The sequence below is a fragment of the Pteropus vampyrus genome, unplaced genomic scaffold (assembly GCF_000151845.1).
Source record: "Pteropus vampyrus isolate Shadow unplaced genomic scaffold, Pvam_2.0 Scaffold74, whole genome shotgun sequence".
NCBI classification, from domain to species: Eukaryota; Metazoa; Chordata; class Mammalia; order Chiroptera; family Pteropodidae; genus Pteropus; species Pteropus vampyrus.
In genome coordinates, this window is record NW_011888855.1 from 5912203 (window position 1) to 5930567 (window position 18365).

Consider the following 18365-nt stretch of genomic DNA (forward strand, 5'->3'; position numbering starts at 1 on the left):
AGGAGAGTTAGTATCTAATTCTTACAGTGTTCAGGAACATGAGATACCCATGGAGAATTACCTCCAAACGTAGTTTGAGATTCTTTCTCTCTCTCTCTCTTTTTTTTTTTTTGCATATGGTTGTGTAATTAATTGGTCGAGTACAATTTTTTGAAAAAACTATCCTTTTTTCGTTCAATTACCTTGATACCTTTGTCAAAAATCAATTGGCCATATATGTGGTGAGTCTCTTTCTAGACTCTCTATTCTGTTCCATTGGTCTATGTGTCTATCCTTTTATCAATACCATACCGTCTTGATTACTGTAGCTCAAGTGTTAGCCAACTTTTTCTATAAAGAGTGGGCTACATATAATCCCTGTTGCATACTTTTCTTTGTTTCTTTTTAAATTGTTTAAAAATGTAAGAAAGCATTTTTAACTTGTGGGCTTTTTAAGAGTAGACTGCAGGCTAGATTTGGCCCACGGGCCATAGTTTGCCAACCTGACTGTAGCTTTATAGTCTTAATATCAGATCATTTGAGTCCTCCAATTGTGTTCTTTTACGAAATTTTTTGAGCTATTTCAGTTTATTGCTTTTCAATACAAAATTTAGCATTAGTTTGCCAATTTCTAGAAAAACAGGCTGCTGGGATTTTAATTGGAATCGTATTGAATCTATGGATCAATTTGGGGAGAATTAACATTGAACAATATTGAATCATCCAATCTATAATCATGGTACATCTCTCCTTTTATTTAAGTCTTACTGATGTGGTATATTTTAAAATCCAGTGAACTATTAGATTTGTATGCATATTTACCATTTTATTCTTCATTTCTTCTCTATCTCTTAGTTTGAATCTGGTTTCATTTTCCTTCTACCTGAAAGTTTTGTTAGCGTTTTCTTTAGTACAGGTCTGCCAGTGGCATGCTCACTTTTTGTCAATCTAAAAATGACTTTATTTTGCCTTCTGTATTAGTTATGTGGCTGCATAACAAATTATTCCTAAATTTAATGACTTAAATTAGGAATGCAGAAGGGGCTTAGCTTGGGGTCTCTGATGAGGTTTCAATTCATTGTTGACTGATGCTTCATGTGTGTGAAGGCTTGTTTAGGAGTAAAGGCGCCACCTCCAAGATGGCTCACTTACATGGCTGTTTGCCACAGGTCTCACTTTTGCACTATATGGACCTCTCCATGGGGCTGCTTGAGTGTCCTCACATGGCAGAGGGGTCTTGCTTTAGAGTAAGTGGACCAAGAAAGAGGAAGGCAGAAGCCACAATATCATCCATGACATGGACTCATAGGTCATATGCCATCATTTCTAACTTATTCTATGCATTAGAAGTCAGTCACGAAGTCCAGTACACATTCAGGGGCAAGAGAATTAGGCTCCACATTTTGAATGGGGTGTCAAATGAATGTATTTCAAACCACCACACCTTCTTTTCTTTCTTTCTTTTTTCTCCTTTTTTTCTCTTCTCCTTATTTCTCCTTCCTCTTCCTCTTCTTTCCGTTCTTTCTCTTTCCTCCAGTCCTAAGATTATCTTCTAGAACATTCCTCACCAATTCTTTTGGGCCTGGAAAACTTAAGAGAATTCTAGAGAGTACTCTAGAAAATAATCTAGAGTGTTTCTCTTTAATTCTTTTACCACTAATTTTTTTGTCATATCTACATTGCATTGGTTACTGGGTCTAACATATCTTATATATTAATGTCTCTAATATTTCTCTGTTAAGCAAACTGTTGCTTTTCTGCTGAGAATAAAATTTTTTTTCATTTTGAGGAAATATGTATTAATTCCCATTTTACTAAATGTTTTTAATCAAAAATAAGTATTTAATTTTATCAAATGCATTTTCAATATTTATAAAGATGCTCATATGATTTTTTCTATTTAAAATTATTAATATGATGATTTATATTATTAGATTTTCTAATATTAGATCTTTTTTTCATTCCTAGAATAAACTCCATTTGGTCACAATATATTCCTTTTTCAGTGTGCCTTTGGATTCTATTTGCTAAAATTTAACTTAGGATTTTTGCAATGATATTTTAAAATGAGTTTGGCCTCTCTTTTCTTTATTTTTACAATTATTATATTTTGGTATCTATGTACTTATATTTGCTTTATAAAAAGAATTTGTTTTATTTTCTTTTTTTAGGCTATTTCTAGGAGCATTTAAAAACCACTGGAATCATCTGTTCTTTAAAGGTTAGTAGATTTGTAGAATTCTATAAAACATGGGCCTGATGTTTCTTGAGTTTTCTTTGGGGTAGAAAGGGAGTAAGAATTTGACAAATTTCGTCAAGTTATTTTGAAAAATTTATTTATTAAAAGTGTTATTTTAATTTATATAACATATCTATATGTTATATTTATGCATAATATTCAAATTATTTTGAAAAATATGCAAATTTGTCTATTTTAGTTTTCTATCTTTAGTTTTCTGATGAAATTGTATATTTCATACAAGTTTTCAAAATTATCTGCATAAAATTGTGTAAGTTATTTGCTTATGGTTTTTCTGTTTTGCTTTATTTTGCGTTTTACCTTCTAATCTTTGTATGAATATTTTTAACTTTTAATTTCTTATTTTGGGTATTAGTATATCTCTTTTTTATTATGATTAACTTAGCTTGTGACTTACCTAATTTATTGAATTTTTTCTAAGAACAAGCTTGCTTATTTATGTTATACTGAATATTTGCTATATTAGTTGATTAATTTCTGTATTTATCTTTATTAATTTTCCTTTTTCTTTCTTTTGCTTTATATTTAAATTATTTTTCTAGTTTTTTGAGCCAGCTGTTTAATTCATTTATTTTTCTTTCTTTATGTCTATGAATTTTCCTTTGACTACTACTTTAACTGTACTGATAGATCCTTCTATATGATATGTTCATTATTATTGTTTTCTAGAAATTCTGTAGTTTTGAATTCGTATTTTCTCTTTGATCATGGAGTTATTTAATATAGACCCCACACACACATCCAAATAGAAGGGTACTTTTTATTTGTTTTCTGAATATGTTATCAATGTCAGTGTTTATTGTGTTATTATAGAATGCTATCTATCTATATTATTTTTACAGTGGGAATTTAATGAAGTTTGGTTTGCGGCCTAACATAAAAGCTTTTGTGTGTATATGAATATTCTAGAGCACTGGAAAAGAAAATATATTCTCTAATCTCATGGCATAATGTATGATGCATATCAGAACATCTACCTTTTTTATTGTTTTGTTTGGACTCCTAGATCCTCATTTAATTTTGACCACTGGTATGTTTTAGATTAGTAAAAGTGAATCAGAGTCTTCTTTTTTTAGTGGATCTTGTCTAAATCTCCTTGCATCTCTATAGTTTCTATTATATGAAAGTTCCTACTGCATTACTTGATGCATATATACTCATAACTTAAATTTTCATGGTGAATTGTAGTCTTTAGCATTAAAAAGCACTTCTCTTTATCTTGTTTAAACCTTTTGTTCTGAATTCTGCGTTGTCAAATATTAAGATTTTTTAATGTTTATATTATTCTAGTATGCCTTTCTTTGCCCATTCTTTCATTATTAACTTTTCTAAATCATTTTGTCTTATACATATATAGCCTATAGTTGGATTGGGCTTTGTGATCTATTTTGAAAACTATTTTAAAAACATGAGTTAAACCTATTGATATTTATTGAGGTGATAGATATATTTGGTCTCAAATCTATTATTTTGTGTTGTGTTTTCATTATGTATTTGCCCTTTTTCTTAATGTGGTTTTGATATTTAGGAAGGTTTACAATTTTGTTCTAAAAGTTATATTTATAAAATACTGTTGGTCCACTCTCTTTGGGAACTATCATTTGGTTACCTACTATGAGCAACAGTAAAATTATCTTGTAATCTCACCCTCTACCCTTCGCTTCTCATCCATCACACAGTCAGTAGAATTATCAATATTAATGTTTATGTTACACATGCTTAAGCTTTTCCTTGATTCGGAAATTTTATTGTATTTATTATTTTTTTAATTAAAATTATTGAGGTGACATCAGTTAATAAAATCAAATAGGTTTCAAGTATACAATTCAACAATATTGCATGTGTGTTCACCATTCAAAGTTAAATTTATTTTTATCATCTAATATTCGACCCCTTTTACCTCTATCTACCTGTTCCCTCCCTGCTTCCCTCTGGTAACTACTCATGCAGTGTCCATGTCCATGAGTCTCTGTTGCTTTTAGTTTTATATCCCACACATGAGCGAAATCATATGGTTTTCAACTTTTTCTGTATGACTTATTTCGCTTAGTATGATTATCTCAGGGTCCATCCATGTCGTTGCAGATGGTAATATTTCATTTTTTCTTATGACTGAGTAACATTCCACTGTATATATGAACCACATCTTCTCTATCCGATCATAGGACACTTTGGTGGCCATGTCCTGGCCACCATGAATAATGCTGCTATGAACATTGATTTGGAAACTTTAAATACTGTCTTTTGAATCGATTAATTTGAGGTGATCAGTTAATTCGTTGTTTTTCCTACCTTCTCTCTCTCTGTTCTTCAATTTTTTATTAGCAGTGAGAAATTTCTGCAGTATTAAGGCATGTAACATCTGCATTCTGATCCTTCACCCTAACCTTCATATCTGTTTACTCTTATTTCTACAGTTAAATACATTCAATGCTAAAGGAAGGGCTTTTACCTGGATTTTTTCAGGCTTGCTCAGTGGTGCTGAGACTGCTGTTTCATGGTTCTAGTAGGTTCTTCAGAAAAGGCTCATGATAATAATATTCCCTGATTTTTCACAGGTTTTAAAATGTTCATCTACAGGTCTTATATTTGAAGATCAGTTAGGCTGGATAGAATCCTTGACTCATATTTCCCTTCCTTTGAGTGTCTTACCGGTGGTGTTCCACTGGTTGTGGTAGTTATTGTTGCCCTGAAGTGGAGGGGTGAACAGATGGGACCAGGGGAGTTGTTTCTCTTGTCATAATGACAGACCTCAAACATGGTCCCTGTGAGAAGTTACCTCTTCTCTGGATTTCAGAGCTTCGTTGAGGAGACCTTCTCTCATTCCCAGATTTCTTTACAGCCTTTGTTTCTAAGACAATATACTCACTTTTTAAAGTTTTATCATTTTTCCAGTGCTTTCCAAGACTACTCATTGTCCCCAGCAGTCTTGCTTTGTTCAATTAATGTCTTGTTCTCATAGTTCCCTTTCAGAGTGGTGTCTTCCCCTTCTGGAAGGGAATTGCAGGAGCTTTCTGAACTCTCTGAGGGTCGACATCCCATCCTCATGCTAGGTTTTTCACCAGGTTTCCTGCTTTTTTACCTTTGGCAGCTCTTATCAAAACTTTGGAGGTTGCATCTTTCTCCTGGTTTCACTAAATACGTAGTTGGCAGACTTGCTGTTGTCCTTATTAAGTGAGTCAATTCAAAACTAAACCACTGCTGTGTTCCTTCTGAAATGGAACATTTTCCTATTTTAAAACTATAATAAAAAATTTAATCAATGCTACTATGACTTATCCTTTCAACTAAATTTCTATGGACATCCAGGTTTTATTTTCCTTCTGATAAACTTCTAGCAGTGGAATTCCTGGTTCAAAAAGCATGAATACTTTTAAAGCTATTACTATGTTTTGCCAAAGTACCTTCTAGAAAGTTTGAGCTTAAGTTTCCATACCTACCAGCCACAGGCTTCCTCTTTAAAATTGGTGAATCATGCAAGACTGCAAATCACTGTTCTCAGATTTTTTAATTTCCAGACTCTCTTGAGCAAAACCTTCCTTCTTTTTGTTTAGCCCCCCACTTTGTGGCTGAAGCTCTGTAAAAGCCTTCAGCGCAGAGGCCCTGGCACAGAGACATGGGCTAGAAAAATAGCTATCCCTTATTCACCCTCCAGCATTTTCAGCTCTTCTGTTCTGATTTTGGTCTTGAAAAGGGCCAGTCCGACCAGAGAAAAAACACCCGTGGAAGTGGCTCAAGGAGGCCTCCTAGTGGGCAGTCAGATGAGAGCACTGAACCATGGCCCCAGGGTTTTTTTTCTTCCCTTCCCTCCACATACAAGCTCAGCAAGTGACCTAAATTCAGAGTGGTCCTAGAAGTGGCAAGGGGGGAAAATACCTACTTTCCCTTCATACACAACAAAACTGTTCTAAAACAGCCAAATGGACTGGAGCAGTGGTTTTATTCTTGCCCATTTTGCCTTGGAAAAGCTGAAAATTCAGGCGCACTAAAAATATCAAGTGGAGAAAGCTCTTGGAGCTCTTCGAGCTGGCTTCCCAGCATCTACAGAGGAAGGTTTTTCCAGCCAAAGGCTAGGAAACATTAAAAGCTTTGAAACCTTAAGATTCATGACTTTTAAAGAGGTGTCTATATTCTGAATATTATTCTCCAAGGGCTTCTCTATCCTAACTCACCAACAGCACAGGGCTCTCACAAGGACAAATAATATGTAAAACTTTTTTAGTCTACTTATGATAATTGCCTCAAATTAACATCACAAGGCAATTGAAATTACATTCCCCAAAGGCTTCCTACTACAGGAAGTTACCCAGTTCCTTACTGTAAAGGTAGTAATGACTAAATTCTGGTTAGCTTCTGTTTTGCAAGTTTGTCTGTTAATCTATTATTTATATTCATATAAGATGGTATTTCTGTATCAAAATGCATGAATGTTTTAACCTGTTGTAAATGTAAGCTTAAGTTTTTTTTTTTTTTTTTAAATAATTGAATTAGACAGGTCTTCTCTCTCTGCCAGAAATCTTCAAATTGATATTCTTATAACAGCAGTGAAGTGGCTGGCTGCTTTTACCTAAGTGAATGGATGTTCAGCATTCAAGATCACAGAAAGTTGTAGTTCTTTGCTATTTTGTACGCCTCAGGCCATACCAGGAGAAGTTCAGTCTGAGTGCCTTATTTTAAGCACAGCATTGATGAACTAAAGTGCTTACAAGGAAAGAATGGAGGAGGGGAACCGGGAGACCAGGTTACAGAGGAGCAGAGGACACAGTTGGAGAGGCTCTGTGACTGTCTTCAGATCTTTGAAGGGCTGTTTTGTAGAAGACAGCTCATTTTTTGCTTTTCAAAGCAGGCATAGGGCCAAAGAGTGAGAGCTGTATAGAGTCAGATTTCATCTTTAAATAGAAGAACTTTAAACAATTAGAGCTGCTTGAAAAAATACAAAATACCCCTTAAATTGAACTGAGCTCCCAGTCATTTCACATCTATAATAAGTTCATGATTAAACTAGATACATAACTACATATTTTACAATTTAGATAGATGATAGATGGATGGATGGATGGATGGATGGATAGATAGATAGATAGAGCCACAGCTCTTTGTTTTTAGGAAGCCTTGAAAATGTTTAAGCAAAGCAAACCGTTTGTTATTCTGCCTACTAGTTTTGTAAAATCAGACTGTGGCTGGTTAATCATCTTAATCCCAATTGGATTTCTGAAACCTGTTGCCTGCCTAGCTGCTGTTGACATCTACTCACGTAAGGAATGATTAATGGCAAAACAACAAAAATGCTTTATATTTGTGTTCATTTTTCTTTTTAAATATCTAGATTTTAGCTGTTTCTCTTTATACATTTATGTATATGTACTTCCAAATTATATATTTATAAATTCCAAAGATGATTTTAGCTTTCAGGAAGATGCACATAGTCTTAATTCTATTAACCCGGAAGAAAAGTTTTCCCAGCACAAATCGGGAAAAGTGGTTATATCCCTACCATTAATTGTTGGTGGTAGTGCATTTCCCCACGGGTTTGACAAAATCCTTTGAAAGTAAAACTCTTGATAAGCACATTGTAGACAAGATTAGGCACCTATGTAAATTAGCTTAAAGAGATAATTTTTCAATAAAAGGTGAGAGTTGATGACATGGGTGTGATCCCTCTCCTTAATTTACCTAAATTTAGGTCCCTTGTCATCCTGCCCTCCTCTCTCTCAGGAGAGAAAATGCAGCCCAGGTTCAGTGATGGCCTGTAGGAGTCCCGGGCTCAGCTTCTGCGCCCTCAGGGGACAGGTGGAAGGAAGAGTCTCAGGCCTTTGGCCCTCAGGTAGACCCTGCTGCCAGTCGCAGGACAGGCCCTGCACTCCTTGAAATGTACTTCTGAGCTCACAGAGACTGGCCAGGAGCTGGTTGACACCGCTCGGGACACATCTTGAGTAGATACCAAATCACCACTGGCATAGAACCAGGAAGTTTTGTCAGTTTCTATACATATCTCCCACACCGTGAATATTAATTGCCAAAGAACTTTCTGATTCCATTATCTTTTTAGCCACAGGCCTAGCCTGCAAAAACAGTGAAGAGAGAGCCCACATTTTAAGGTACCAAATTTAGCAAATAAAATACTAGACGTCTGGTTAAATTTGAATTTCAGATAAATAACGAATAATTGTTTAGTGTAAGTATATCCCAAATGTATTTTCTCTGGCAACCCTACCATATTTTTCAATCAATATTTAAGACTTTGAAAGAAAATAAATGAAAGAATACCTGAATGAGTAAATGGAGAGGAAGATCAACAGGACAGAAACAAATTACAGAGCTGTAATTAATGAATATTTAACACTTTAAAAATTTTTTGTTTTGTCAATTTAAGATGTTTTCTATTTTCCTTTTACAAATTTCATTTTCATGAAAATAATGTATACAAACATAAAATATAAAAAGTCAAATAGTACTAAAAGGCATATGGTAAAAAAACATCAGTCCCCTGTTCTACCACTAGTTTGATCCCCAGAGGTACCCAATTAAATTCTTTTCTGCTGATTTTCCCCCTTTTAACCTCCTCCCCATATTTTTACATAATATGCTTATAGTGCTATTTTGTTGATTTGTCAATTTTTGAGAGTATCAATTTTCTTGCAGTTATGGGAGATGAGGGTTTGTTTCTTTGGCCACCAGCACCTGCATACTCCTTCTCTTTCCCCCAACTTCCCAAATTGTTTATTACAGTCTGGTTAAATCAATGCTGTATGTTTACATTATTATGGCTATGTAAATTGTTTTTGATATTACATTTACTTTTTTTAAACAGTTTATATGTTGTGGGTTTTCTGTAGATAGTAATTGCCTCATATTTTTTATGTACTCATTTTTTTAAATAAACTTACTATTAATTCTCACAACCCTCTAATAGCCCCTCAGCATAATTTCCCACCTAACTGCCCTGTCGGGTAATCCATTTGGCCCATCTCTGTCCTGAAAGTCTTCTATTCTCTAGTTCAGAGGGAATGCTCATCCTCGGGCCTCCTTTCCTGCTGTCATCCAGGGGCTTTTCCCCCACCATCCTGGGCATCCCTTCTCCTGGGCATGTCTTCCTCATTCTTGGATTAGTCTTGTTTGGGTAGAGAGTTTCCTGAGAAAGGGAGCATGAGAGGCAAGTTATTTGTGATCTCCCGTGACTGAAGGCATCTTTTATTCTACCATTTCTCTTAATTCATGGTTTGGGTTTAGATTTCTGAGCCACAAATAATTCTCACTCAGAATTCTGAAGGCTTCACTCCACCGTCTTCCAGTTTCCAGTGCTGCTGCTGAGAAGTCTGGTGCCATTCTAATACTTCATTCTTTGAATTGACCTGTTTTTCCATCCTGGGTCCTTTTAGGGTCTTTTCTTTATCCCTAGTGTTCTGACATTTCATAATAATGAACCTTGAGTTGTAAACCTTATTTTCCCTCCCTGAGGATTTTATAGTATTTTAAAAGCTTTCTTCTCCTCCATGAATTTATGCATTTTTTCTCCTCTTCCATTCCTCCCCTTCACCCACATATCTGTACCTCATGTCCGAAGCTTGCCTTAAAAGTCTGGGAATCTTGACTCTCTGATCATATTTAAAACTTGTGTGCTAAAGAGATGATTAGCTAGTCAGGATGCTTGGGTAGAGCTTGTCTAATGATGGACTTCCCTGTAGGAGGTGGTTGGTCATGAGCTGGCTCTTCCACTGAGGGTCCCAAATGTCCATATCAGTACGTCTTTCCCTTGAGCCTTCTCAGTTCTACTGAAAGGGATTCTGTAGTTTCCAGCCTCGGACTAAGAGGTATGACTGGCTGCCAGTTTGTCTAGAAGCAAGGTGAGGAAAGGGAGCTGGGATTTTACCTTTTAGTATCTAGATTTCCACTTATTTCCCATATTTTCAGTTCTGTACTTCATACGCCCCCTCCACAGTGCCTGATGGGCTGATCCATATTCCCCAGCGAGTACCTCAGGTCTTCTGCAGGAGTAGGCAAGGTGTGGTGATTCCACTGGCCACTGGGACTGTGCTCTTACACAGGCTCCACCAGTCTTCCCATTTGCACCTCTGCCCTCTCTTTCCCTGCAGCTTGCCCTGCTTCCCACCTTCTCACCAGGAACCCCTCTGTAGGCATCAGGCCTTCAACCTCTCCCACACTGCTGTGTGATTCACCGCTCCTTCATCTGCTTCCCACCTTCCAAAAATGCGCTGACATCTTTGTCTGCTGCTATCTCCTATTCTCATAGACCTTGTGGATTTGTAACTCTTTTTACTCCTTTATCGTTTGTGGTAGGGTATTGGGAGGGAGCAGACAGAGATTCATGAGAGGCTCTTCTGCCACATTTAACCAGAAGTTCTTTGGGGGTCCATTTTCACTCCGAAGCACTAGAAGGGAACAATTTCTAGGCCCCGTTCTGAAGTAACTCATGCTGTCAGTCAACACAGTCACATTTTATTTTATTATGGGGTACATGTTTCTTTATGGGAAGAAGAGCAAAGTCCAAACACACACATTGTTTAATCATATTAGTAAAACACTCATGACCTTTTGATCAAGACCTGAATATGTTTCTCTGCTTATGTCTAAGAACCGGAGAGGCACTTTGAAATGTGGCCCTGGTGCTTACCAAACCTGCGCTGTCTTCTGGGCTTGAATAAAAGCAAGGAAAATGCCGAAATACCATCTCCTCTGAATTAATCATGAGCTCCCCTCCACCCCCATCCTGTGTTTACACATTACTGCTATTGTGTTGTATCTGCTGGCGGATCTCCTTTCATCTTCAAGCCACACAAAACTCTCTTCATTTAAAGCTGCACACGTGGCTCTTGAATTAAGAGGGGGCATTTTAGCAATAATCCTTCATTCCTCCTATTGAAGGGCTGAAAGTCTTAGAGAAGGATCGCTGCTGTTTCTATGTGCTCCTCTGTGTCTAGATGACAGCTGAAGTCCAGACAAGCTAAGGAAAGAGAGCAGGGCCAGAAGGCTGTCACAGGAAAAGGTGACTCTGTGAGGTAAGGCAAGGGGTTAGTAGGAGAGTGGGTGGATCAGGATGGAGAGGGCTTCAAATGCCCTGCTAGGGAATTTGCGCTTTCCTGTAGGGAATGGGGAACCACCCAAGGATCCTGAGCAGGAGAATGACTTGAGTTAAACTATGCATCAAGAAAATTAAGCTGATAGCTGTGAGTGAGAGGGTTTAGAGCAGGGAGAGGCTGGAATCTAGGAGGCCAGTTAGACAAAGTGGTTCTTAACCCCAGCTACCAAGATCACTGGGGGAGCTTTTTAAAAATCCAAACCCTGGCCTCTGATCTGGGATCAAGAATCAGTGTTCTTAAAACATCCCCCAGATGTAGCACTGAGCTGGAAGGCTATTGTGACAAGCCAGTAAAGAGCACCAGACCTCAAAAACGGGGTTGTGACTCTGGGAGATAGAGGAAGAAATAGATCGACAATGGGGGAGTCCCACCTGACCTCTGCCTGTTTCGACCTGTGGGAAGGAGGCATGAGGAGACCATTGAGCTGGCCCTGGAGAGGCAATGAAGTCTGGTCCCCTTCCTGCAGGAGAACTGGAAGGAGATCAGATTTGAGAGAAAATGGTGACAAGGGATATTCAGAATGCCAGGGGACTTTAGGGAAGATGACTCTGAGCATCTGGCTCCTACATACAGTCATGGAGTGCATGGAGCTGGGAAAAAGAGACTACAGTTCAGACCCCTCTGGTCGCATACATGCATGGAGACATGCATGCATATACATGGACACACACACAGCTCTGTTCTGTAGGAGCAGAAAGTGTGGTGGTTCAGAGACTGAGCTCTGGATCTGATTGCCCTGTCCGTCCGTGTGAGGCTGAGAACCATAGCCTCCTCACCTACAGAAAGCTAATGATGCCAGCATTAACTCAATATGGCTATTGTGATGACTTAATGAGATGCAGCATGCAAAGGCTGGGCACAGAGCCTGGCATGCAGGGAGCACTCTGTAAATGGTAGCTGTGAGTAATACTAAAAAATGTGATCTCACTTCTGAAGCCAGTGAGCCATAAAGTATTTCATTCAGTGTTAGGAGACAAGTCCACAGGAAGGCAAGAAACCTTTCATTTGTTGCTACCCGCTCTTGGTGGCTTTCTCTGGGTGTGTGCTTGGTGAGTCCTTTGCCTTTTATTTCTAGGACTATTAGAGAAATGACAGTCCCTTGCTGCTACGTTTAATTGGAGAGGAGCTCAGAGGCCTGAAATTATAATGATGACATCTTAAATGTCGAGCCTTTCAAAAGTCTGCCATTGCCCTTGTTGTCTCCCTAAACATCTCTGGGGACCTAAACCCTGAAGCCCCCAGGGTTTGTGCTGGGTCTTAGACAGGCCTCACCTGGGAAATCTGAGTGAGTGACGTGCAGGCAGCAGGAAGACACAGTAAACGGAGAGCCTGTGATGAGCTCAGAGGAGGTGAGTTGATGATCTGCTATTTATAGCCCCACTAAGAGGCTCTGGCCGCCAGCTCCATGTGAGGCTGGGTGGAAATGATGCCTTCACAGAGCTGAGAGCACAAAATGAAACTGGTGATTCATGGGCAGCAGCCACTTGAAATACAAACACACCCGCACCTCAGTCCCACTGGCCTTTCACAATCCCACTTTGGAAGCATGTGGAACAGAGTTGCTAGCCTGCTGCCTCCTTGTCTGCATGCGTTTGCAGCAAATTCTGCTCCAACAAGGGGCCTGAAAAGGGCTACAGTACTCCTCGGAGAATCCCAAGAGTCTAAACCCGCCCCTCCCAGAGGCCCTGGCTAGAACCTAGGTCCAGGCTGAGTAAGAGGCAAGCCCTGGGCTCAGGAGGCCACCTTCGGGTGCTGGGACCTTGGATGGCCTGTGAGTCAAAGAGAGAGGATAGTTCCTGCTCCTGCCCTCTGTATCCAGGGGCATTGCTGGCCACAGAACAGCTTCCTAATGACGCTAGTTCTGCTGAACATGCAAACATGTACAATGAGGAAATCCTGGTAGCTTTTAGATTCCCCCTGCAATTCCATGGTACAGCACCTGTCACCTGAAGCTGTTGTTTATTTTTTTGGGGCAACATCTTGGCTTCCAAGCCAAAGTCTACTTAGAGGTCCTAGTTCAACCTACCCTGTGTGAGGAACGCACAGGGTGTCTCTAAGCTGCCAAGACTGGATCAAAAGGGCCAAATCGAGATCATGAGGCATAAACCAACCAAGCTCTGGAGCTAGATTGTCTGGGCTCAGATTCCATCTCCACACTTGCCAGCTACACAGCCTCCATTCCTCACAATTCCTCTCTGAGACTCAGTTTCCTCACCAGTAAAATGGGGATAATAAAAGAATCTACCTCACTGAGTGTGGTGAAGATGAAAAGAAGGAACAGATATATAGCAGTCAGCATAGTGCCTGGCACATGGAAGCCTCAGTCAGTGGAAACTGCTGCCTCTGCTGCTGCTGTTTTCTCTCTGGTGTCTTGGTCCCTAGGCTGATGTCATTCCTTTTCTCATAGCTTATGGCCCTGAGGCTCCTCATCGAGATGGTGTCCTGGGGCCTCTATAAAGACCCTCTGTCTATCAAGAGCACACTCCCTCCAGGCTGCCCAGCATAATGGGCTTCCCCGCTGGGCTGCTCAGCCCTTTGCTTTTCCTTTCCCTGCCCTTGCCTGGCAATCAAGAATTGGGCCTTGCCTGGGCTTGACCAGCCTACTTTTCTGCAGATCTGACACCTGGGGTGGCCTAAGGGGGCATTAACTATCACTGTCCAGTGGAGGACTTCACCTGAGGGTCCCAAGTGCTAACTTGAGGTCTGTAGCCAGCAGGCTGCCCACCAAGGGAAGACTGGACGACTGGCAGGGTAGGCTCACCTCACCTACCAGCTAGACATGTAACACAAACTGCTGATTCATGGAGGCTCATGAGGTCTTGGCTGTTTGTATATTCTCTCATCTCCAGCTGTCGGCCAAAACATAATTGTAGCTGTCACTTTGGCAGCGAGATGCTGTGATGTATCCTAATACAACTGCCTCTGCTCCATGGCAGTGAGCTTTTGAGAGATGGAAGGACTCTGCAGCTGTTCCTGTGGAGAGAGCCATTCTGGAAAGTGGTCTGTGTGCTTTTCACCCAGGTGCAGCCACAGGAATGGTGTAAGAACCAGGGTAAGGTCCTGCGTTAGAGCGGGCACTGGCATGCCTGTATCTGCATCTGTAGTAATGCAATTCTGATGACACCAGTTAATACAAGAGAAGCTGCTTTGGAAATGAGGCATTTGGGGCAGCTGTGAGAGCTTGGAAAACAGCCTTCAACGCACAAATTGGAATCTAGTATGCATGAGGTGAATGAGTGGTTAAACAGCAGAGTACATAGCGTAGAGAGATATAGCTGGGGCCAGATTGGGAAGGAAGGGACTTGAAGGCCATTCCGCAGAGCTTGGACTTAGTGCTAGAAGCAATGGCAAGGGAGTAATGTGATCAGACAACGTTGGTGTCTGAGTTCAAACATTCCCCAAGAAGTGGCACTATGAATAAGGCTCTCCCTCCCCATAGCAGTCTGTAAGAAGTGATGTGCTACTTGGGAAGGTGTTCAAGAGAACCTGCAGCACCAGCCCCAGGATTCAGAGTGGCCGCAGCTCTGTGTTTAGTGGATCAGTGTGAGAAGGACTGGCCCTTGTCAGGCTAGCTGAGAGTGTGCAGCAAGTGAGAGGAAGCCCTGGGCTCATGCTTTTCCTTCTTCCTTGGTCCTCCTAGGCTAGAGTTCATTAGTGAAGCATCTGCCTGCAGATGTGCCAAGTACAAGGGACTGCACATACTCATGCTAAAGATCCTGCAGGAGAGGTTCCTGGGGCCGAGAGATGGTCCCACTGCCTGTTGGTGTTGCCTCCCTCACCACATACACACACTAAGAAAACAGCAGAGACAAATGTCCAAATGTGGTTGATGGAAGAATTCTTAGAAGGAGGGTTCTATCTTCATGTACTTAAATACTGGGTTATAGGTTGGCTAAAGAAGACAGAAGAATATAAAGTATTGGGAGTCATTACTAGTAGGTGAGCCACCCATGAGCTTGAAGGCTGAGCACATCAAGACCATCGAATAAGTCAGGAGGAAGACAATTGAGTTGAGAAAAATTTTGTGTACCCTTCTCAGAAGTGCATTGTTGTACAAGCAGTGGTTTGGCAATGATTCTCCCCTTTCAGCGGCAAGATAGGGAGGGCAGGATGCCTCTCCGGTTGTTAGGGGAGGAGGCCAGGAAGAAGGGATTCCCATTCTGGCGTCATCTTCCATCAGTGTTCTCTGAGTTGGGCTGCCAGCGGGCTGGAGGGTGGAGAGGCAGCTGGTGTTGAACAGTGGGGAAGTCTCCTCACCTAAGCAGCTCCTGACACAGGGTAGGTGTGGTAAGTGTCTGGAACCGTTTGGCTGGTGGGTGGGCCCCAAACCTTATCCTATTCCCTGCAGGCAGACAGCATGTCATAACCACCTCCTGGTAGCCTTGTGGCTAGCTTGGAGCAATAGACCCAGATGTAGTTTTACCTATTTGGTTTATTTTTTCCTTTAAAATTTACAAAATTTAGCACAGCAGAAGTGTGCTGGGCCCATAAAATTTACAAAATTTAACGATAACATGAATCCAGTTTCTTTTATTTTATTTTAAAATATAATATACAATCAGGAAAGTCCAAACAACCATATGTACAGCTTAAAATGAATACTATTTTTACATATATATAAAAAATATATTAAAAAAGAAAACAAATGGCCCTTAAATTTTTGCTTAGACAACTTCCGTTGAAATTCTTGTAACATACAAAAAGATAAAAAATGAAAAGTGAGTGCCTCCTCCTTTGCTTTTCACCCATAAGTAGCCATTAACAGTTTCTTGTGTATTCTTCTAAAATTTTTTCTCTGTATCAGTAATGTTTCTAAAATGAGTATGTGATCATACAGGCTTTGTCTATATTTAGTGATAAGTTTTAAAAGAGTACGTAATCATGACTCTCCTAAGATGTAAAATTAACGTGTCAAAAATTTAACACGTTAATTTTAAGACTGCGAACTACTAAAATATTACAGTCAACTCAAAGGATAAGTCAAAGGATCACACAGGATAGTCAGATAAGGAATGTTGAAATGATTTTAGAAATGGACGCAAAACTGATCGATCTCCACAAGGCCATAGTCATTAGTATTCCACAATTTGCATTTCTGTGAACAAGAATTACCTGCATTACTATTAAGATTTTATAACTTAAGTTCCATGTTTAGAGTTGAGAAATGTCAACAAAAGGCAGAGATAACCTCGGTGGGTAAGTTAGTGATTCAAGACACCCACAAAATTTCAACATCTTTCTCAGTTTTCCCTACACTTGTAATTGGCTCCCTACCTCCATCTTTCCTAGGATTCCCCTGCCACAATCCCTGCTGCCCTGTTCATACCAGCTGACCCAATCCCGTTGCCCATGTTCCAGGTGTTGGGCTGGGACTCAAGCCTAACCTGGGAGAACCAACCATCGTCTAGGTTGAGCCAACTAGGTGTTCCTAAGGCTCTGACACTCTGCTTCTATGGTGGTGGGCCCTGGAGTTGTGAATTAGGCCAACTCAAGGCTGGTGGTCATGTTGGGCCTTGTAAAATATGGTCAGGGGTTTTGTGAAAAGAGGAAGAGATTAGCAATGCAGAGATAAAGACCTGTGGTCCAGCAGGAAGGACAAAGTGGCTGCCTAATGAGCTTCCTGAGATGGCTTCATGCATTTGGATTTCATGAGAGTCCTTTATGCCCCAGTCAGCTTGGATGGTTGTCTGTTCCAATAATTCTCCACCTGAGAGAATAGCTGACATGTAAGACGTACAGTATTATGGCCTAAGGACCTGGGGTAGTGTCTCAACCCTCCTGGTCTGAGGCAGTTTCCCACAGAGCCCAGGATCCATGTTGGCTTCATGAGGCTTTATGTCAGCCCCAGAGGTCAGGGACAGAATGGTCTATGATATAGCAGAAAAGAACAAATACCAGACCCTCTCTGCACCTTTTGATGATCAACTCATGTCCTGCAAACAGGTTTCCTTATCTTAAAAATGGGGGACAATATTCCTTTCTGTCTCGCCTCCTAGGGCCTGTGTAGGGATCCAGTGAGAGGGTGTGAGTCAATTGCCAAGGCCAGTCACATGGTGAAGACTGAGCCCACAGCTCTGGCAGGACAGGAGAGCTGTGCCTCTCCCCCCACACCACCTTGCAAAGTGCTTTGGGAGAAGAGGTTTTGTGCAAATGGCCAGTCATTATTAATTGATGGGGAGGCCCTCAGGCAAAGGATCAGATTTCACAGATAAATATATATATATTTTTTGGCTTTCCTGAGAAGGAAATATTCATTCAGTGTAAGGCAAGTATATATAAATCAAGATTTTCATACCTTCAATGGGTACCTTTTCACCATCTTCATTCATTCTCTGAACATGTATTGAGCACTTCCTGTATGCTAAGCACTGTCCCAGGCACTGAGATACTGAGATAAAGAGAGCTAGTTCCTGCCCTCGTGGTGCTGGGGGCAGGCATAGAAAAAGAACTTTACTGAGGAGTGTGATAAACACAGACAGAATTAAACTAAGGATATGCCTGCAGCACCAAGAAGGGTCACCCACCAGTGACACTGGTGGGGCATCAAGGATCCGCAGGGCATGTACAGAGGAATGTCTGATGTTGTTAGAGTGTCAGGGACAGTGGGACCAGTCACGTGGGGTCTTGGCCTCAGAAGGAAGTCCGTACTTCACTTAAGAAAGTGAGTGTTGTGGTCAGATTTGTACTGAGAAACAGCCACTCTGGATGCCCATGGAGAACAGCTTGGAGGGGAATAGACTAGAGGCATAAAGACTCATTAGGAAAGAGTTGCAGGCATCCAAGCAAGAAATAAAAATTTGCTTTTAGGAACGGGGTGGAGGGAACTGATTCAAAAAATCTTTTGACCAGGATTTAACTTGAGAAATGAAACAATGATGACCCTCAGGATTTCTTCGTGATTGACAATGTGATTAGGGTGTCACCTTCATAGGAGAAAAAAAGCACAGGAGGAAAAGCAGGCTTGGGGGAGGGGGCTGAGCTAGGCAATGGTGAGTTCAGTTAGAGACATAATGAGTATGAAAGACCTA

The 18365-nt window shown here is 40.4% G+C and overlaps 1 long non-coding RNA gene across 3 annotated transcripts in view; it reads left to right on the forward strand.

Annotated features, from left to right (window-relative positions):
* LOC111741142 overlaps nt 1-18365 on the forward strand; it is a 49752-nt gene that overhangs the window by 3718 nt on the left and 27669 nt on the right. For 2 of the 3 annotated variants that reach the window (XR_002780904.1, XR_002780906.1), the window contains exon 2: nt 2151-2200. This is a non-coding gene — a long non-coding RNA (uncharacterized LOC111741142). Of the gene's footprint in view, nt 1-2150; nt 2201-11122; nt 11251-18365 lie in introns of those variants that run through there. The other variant, XR_002780905.1, reaches the window with a different exon arrangement.